The following is a 6,000-nucleotide window of genomic DNA, read 5'->3' on the forward strand; positions in this document are numbered from 1 at the left end:
AACCCACCGAAACCAGGTTTGAGCTCATCATTTTCCAATTCGGAGTTGAGCACTCAACTACAGCGCTAACTGGCACCAAAACCATATATGCCCTTCGTTAAGCCAATGGTTGCAAGTAATATATTGTCCATGCTACACACAACCCAATACAGTAGAGTTATAAGCTAGAAGCCTAATCAGCAATGCAGATATTGCGATGCAAATAAATGTCTGCCAAAAGTGTTTACATCATTGACATAGATGAGGCTAATTTGTAAGGATTTTTTGCACCGTTTTATATATACGTAGAACCACTTCATTTAGCATACTGCACACAGTACATGCATGTGAAACACTTAATTGTGCCGCCAGACCACGATTGTTTACCGTTGAAAAAACAAGACATGAGGCAAAACAACATGGGTTGTATGACATTATACACAGTCAAACATTAACAGATAAATATACTGCCTAATACCTTGGACACTGCATCTACCTGTGTTATACCTAACATTGACAAAATAATGCATAGACAATAAGAGTCCTAATACCAACAAAAGATCTTGATTTTTTATTCTAATAGGGTGGAAGCATTGTGCCAAGATGAGAATCGAAGCCAATGTAATACTGTAAGTACAGTAACACCTCTTTCAGCTTACCACATTTTTCCACAGCATTTGCCTCGATTTTGCGTTGCCAAATTAAAATTAATATTTAATAGTATTAATACGATCAGGACAAATCCATTACCAGAATTTAACAGATAAACAAACACACGTACAGTATTTTCTAAATACACATGAATTGCACCCAAATTTATATCAGCTAATTTCATTGTTACTAGTTTAGCAAAGCAATTCAAGATTTCTTTAAACTTATATTATCCGAAAACCGTAAATACGTATAATAATAATAAAACAATTCCAACTTCCAAAGAAAAAAGTTAGCATATTTCCACACATGCACACTCTACATAAAACCAGCTTACAACACCACTCATCAGACAACAGGGACAGGAGCTTTCATCGTAAGGGCTTGATTCGAGAGAAGCGCAAGTGACAGGCAGTGATACAAGTACGGTTCGTAATCAAACATGTGCCCACTCACCACACAAAGAACTCGCGCCCTCCTTCAGAGACCTGCAATGTAAACAAACCGTTCTGTGCTGACCCTCCTGGATAAATAAAGAACGTACTTTAAAAGCCAATTTACGGCGACAATGTCAAATTCAATGTCTGTGCTGTCAAATGTTAAAGCTTTGAGTTAGGGGCAATGTCTATCTTGCATTATGGAACAGGTTAATTACACCCACATACACCGTCAGTGCAAATTGGTTGAAATTCATGTTTGCAACACAATTAATGAGTGGGCGGAGAGACAAAGAAAGGGGCGATTGGTGTGTATTAACGATTTGCACTTGATAAGAGGGCAGTAGTTGAACGGCAATCTCAAATTAGGCCACATTTTTATTGATTTTCTAATCCAGGGAATCAACTAACCAGATTCCTCGGCATTTGGAAATAGCAGGTCAACAAAATGCTGTTAGTGTAGTGAGAAAAAAAAACTCATTGAATGACTGTTGCATAATTCCAATAGCCGGCCGCTCCTGAAAGTCTTTAGACTAGGGAAGGCTTTCTTGGAAAAAAAGGACTGTACTATGTGTGAACACACGTTGACACTGAACCAAAATGAGGCACTTAATGTGCAATGATTCATAGCAATTTAGTACCAAAGTCTAAAAGTCAGGTCATAACGTATCCCTGCTCAAACACACATGGGCGGCACTTAACTCTGCCGGTGGTCCCAAACAAAAAAAGGAGAAAAAAAATCCATATTTCTATGGCAGTGGCAGTCTGCACGAGGCCACTACTGATTTAAAAATGGTGATTATTTTACCTCCCCACGGGAATTATGGTTCCAGTCAAACCAAATAACACCAGTGAATGTACTCACACAAGTAGAGGTTGAATAAAGAAGTCCGTATTTTGAGCGACGGCAGTTTTTGAGTGGCTCATAAACAGCAGAAACTCTTACAGTGCCTTCGGGCCACTGACCGCGCGCCGTGGACGGAATAACATCGTGGTCACGCAGAGGAACGCCATTTACTGACACACTAGCTGACACGTTAACCGATACATAACGAGCCGTTATCTATGGCTCACGTTAGCTATAACACATTCAGTCTTACATTTAGCTGACACCCAATAGCGATGACCTGGTATATCGAACAGTTTGACACATCAACTGCCATATTTACTACAGAGAAGGTATAACGCTAGCCATGACAAACATTAGCTATGTCACATGAAATGTTTCCGATCTTAGCTATGATACGTTAACCGCCAAATTAGTTATGACTATACTGTATTAGCTATTACACGTTAGATGTCGCATTAGCTATGTCATACCATTTCCATATGACTGTTAGCTATGGCCAGTGCAGCTGACATATTAGCTATGGCACACTTTATATTGACATATTATCTATGTATTAGCTACGACACATTAGATATGAGACATTAACTAAGACACAGAACCGTGCAGACATGTTTACAAGTATGAAAATTACACTAGAAACGAGACGACTAACAAATCAATATATTTGGAACAATCACTGCTCCAATAACAGATAACTGGTCGGGCTGCCTGCCTATAAAGTAATGTGTTGGTGTATGGTAATGTGTATGTGTTGTGTTCTTGTATTTGACATAAAGTGTGTACCTTTACGTTTCAAGTGTAAATGCTAGTGTTGTTGTGTTAGTGTTGGCAATGCGTGTCATTTGTAATGTGTTATATTATGTTCGGGAGTTACCAATGTCAGGTGTTAGATTGTGCACTTACGCGTTAGCAGTGTGTTTTTATACGTGGGGTATTAGTGCTTTGGTAGTTTGTGAGTACTGTAGTGTTAATGCATTTGTAGCATGTGTTCGTATATGCACACGTGATTGCATTAGTGCAAGCATTACGAGGAATATCCATCTCAAATAAGCAATACATTAATCACGTACACATTCACAACACCGGAGCCAAAAGTCTAAAATCATTCACAATTACCTCAACAACAACAAAAAACAGTCTACTGCTGTAGGAACAACCCCTTATCGGGCCTAGGTTGCTTTCACGCCTCCCCACATATCGGCTGGCGCCGTCCGCGGAACCCGAAGCATCTTAGGCGGCAGCCAACTCAGGCAAAGCCGTAAGCTCCGCGGAGAGCTAGGCCCCAACCTCGGGGGAACGCGAAGCAAGAACGATAGCGCCGCGGCTCGCAAGCAAACAAAGCGCTAACCGAAACGATGACACGACGACGAGACATAGACACGCGGCGCATCGGCGAGATGGAGGGGAAGCGGCACCTGTTGCTTTGCTGTGCGCGCCGCCGGCAGATCGAAGGGGAAACAATGAGGAAGCACGCGCGGGAGGCGGGAACGGACGCCGCGGCTACACTCGGCCGCGTCTCATTGCTTCGCGGAGGCGGGGCGAGGTTCTTCCGAGGAGAACGAGAGATGCGTGGCGGCAAGGGAGAGGAGCTCGCGGAGAGAAGGAGGAGGAGGACGACGACGAGGGAGGATGCAGAGGAGGCGTCGACCACCGCGCGAACTGAGCGGCCAACAACCAAACGAACGGCCGCGCGAAGATGGCGGCTGACGGGCGGGGAGGCGCAGTGCGCATGCGCGAGGGAAGGGGTGGGGGCGTGGGGAGAGGGGGCTAGAAGAGGGGGGCGAGGGGGGCGAGGGGGGGTGGGGGGGTGGGGGGCGAGGGGGGCGAGGGGGGAGCGAGGGGAGGGGGGCGAGGGGGGAGCGAGGGGAGGGGGGCGAGCGCAGGGGGGCGAGGGGAGGGGGGCGAGAGGAGGGGGACGAGGGGAGGGGGTCAAGGGTCAAGGGGAGGGGGCGAGGGGAGGGGGAGCGAGGGGAGGGGGCGAGGGGAGGGGGCGAGGGGAGGGGGCGAGGGGAGGGGGAGCGAGGGGAGGGGGGAGCGAGGGGAGGGGGGGCGAAGGCAGGGGGGAGAAGGGAAGGGTGAGAGGGGAGCGAGGGGGGAGAGGGGAGGGGGGAGAGGGGAGGGGGGAGAGGGGAGGGGGGAGGGGGGAGGGGGGAGAGGGGAGGGGGGAGAGGGGAGGGGGGAGGGGGAGGAGGGAGAGGGGGAGAGGGGAGGGGGAAGGGAGGGGGGAGAGGGGGAAGAGGGGAGGGGGGAGAGGGGGATGTGCTGGTGGGATTAGTGTCATCAGAGTGTCTGTCTGTCTGCGAGTGTTTTGCTGTCCCGATTATTGGTACCAGCGGTGATGTCAGAGTTCGGCCTTCTGCGAAAGGAGACTCGCGAATGACGCGAAATGTGGCAGTCGGAGGCAGTCGCTCTCCAACAACAACGCGAACAACAGAGGGCAACAGGAGCCACGCTCACAACACAACGCGGGGGAGCCCGGTGCGGCTATAACGCAAACACGGTGGCAGAGACAAAGGCGGCCGGGCCTTGTGCTGGCCACCTACCTCCTCGTGCCCCACCTTGCCGGCCTTCGCAGGTGCTGGCTAACAGCACCTGCCCCAGCAGTCTGTTGCGGCTACTCGGGGGAGCTTTGGATTTGTTGGCGGGGAGCGGTGGCGCAGTGGGTTGGCAGCACTGCGCCACCCGAGTTCGATTCACGTTCACAGCCAACAACGTTGACGAATATGTAAACCGTGGGCCACCCCTAGGTCGACTCAACATTAAATGGTGTGGCGTGTAAATGTCGGCAATGGGGAGACAAAGGCGGCCGCGTGTGGTGTGTTGGCCAACCCACCCACCCCCACGTGTAATAATAGGTGCTCCCTATAACAGCCACTTGTCCCAAAAGTATTATCAAGACTACGCCGGGAGGTGCGTTGAGGGTGTGTGTTTGTTGTTATTATTATTGTTGTCAGTGGAGTGTGTTGTTAAAAGTGTGCGTGCGTTCCCAGTGAGCTTGCACAACCCAATCCTGGATGAACCCAGCCGGTGTATGGATCCGTAAGGCAGCGAGCATGCTTGGCCTGGTTTTCCCAAGCCGGGGCAACGTGTTTTTTTGTTGAAACGGCGCCCACGTTTTGCACGATTCCGATGTTGTTGACCCCGTAAGATCCGGGAGCTCTGCGCGCAGGCGATCGGGCAAGATGACGAAAAGTGTGAACTCATTTAGTGCATTAATATATACAGCGTCCCACATGAAACAAAGCAATGGAACAACCCAGTGAACATGGAACGTTGGCCCAGTTGTTTTGCACGCTTATTGCATAGAGCTGATAATCGCGATCGAAGTAAAACAAATTACAGGGTCGAAGCAATGCTGACTTGATTACTGTACACTCTAGGTGAGCCGGACTTGTTCCACGTCATTTGTAAGATCTATGTGTCCATAGCAAGGCATGTGCACTGATTTTAAAACGTTCTTCTTGCGGTACATTCCTTATAGTGGCCTGTAATTATATTGCTGCTGCTCTAAGAAGAAACTTTGGCCGTGAAGCCGCCACGCCCTTAACATCCAATGTCTCTGACACACCACTACCACTGCTGCATGCCCACTCCCCATTCCTTCCACTACCCTCACCACTACCACTGCTGCATGCCCACTCCCCATTCCTTCCAGCATCCTCACCACTACCACTCCTGCATGCCCACTCCCCATTCCTTCCACTACCCTCACCACTACCACTGCTGCATGCCCACTCCCCATTCCTTCCAGCATCCTCACCACTACCACTCCTGCATGCCCACTCCCCATTCCTTCCACTACCCTCACCACTACCACTGCTGCATGTGCACTCCCCACTCCTTCCACTACCCTCACCACTACCACTGCTGCATGTGCACTCCCCACTCCTTCCACCACCCTCACCACTACCACTGTTGCATGTGCACTCCCCATTCCTTCCACAACACTCACCACTACCACTGTGCACTCCCCACTCCTTCCACAACACTCACCACTACCACTGCTGCATGTGCACTCCCCACTCCTTCCAGCATCCTCACCACTACCACTCCTGCATGCCCACTCCCCACTCCTTCCACCAC

At 49.6% G+C, this 6,000-nt stretch overlaps 1 protein-coding gene across 13 annotated transcripts in view; it reads right to left on the minus strand.

Annotated features, from left to right (window-relative positions):
* LOC116945523 (serine/threonine-protein phosphatase 6 regulatory subunit 3-like) overlaps window positions 1-3,649 on the minus strand; it is a 61,970-nt gene extending 58,321 nt beyond the window's left edge. For 11 of the 13 annotated variants that reach the window (XM_032959876.2, XM_032959883.2, XM_032959877.2 and 8 more), the window contains exon 1: window positions 3,333-3,649. The gene's annotated coding sequence lies outside the window, so the exon portion shown is untranslated. The remainder of the gene's footprint in view (window positions 1-3,332) is intronic. The other 2 variants (XM_032959879.2, XM_032959885.2) reach the window with 1 other exon arrangement.
* Between the last annotated feature and the right edge of the window lie 2,351 nt (window positions 3,650-6,000).

The sequence above is a fragment of the Petromyzon marinus genome, chromosome 24 (assembly GCF_048934315.1).
Source record: "Petromyzon marinus isolate PM22_M1 ecotype Great Lakes invasive population chromosome 24, UKy_Petmar_22M1.pri1.0, whole genome shotgun sequence".
NCBI lineage: Eukaryota > Metazoa > Chordata > Hyperoartia > Petromyzontiformes > Petromyzontidae > Petromyzon > Petromyzon marinus.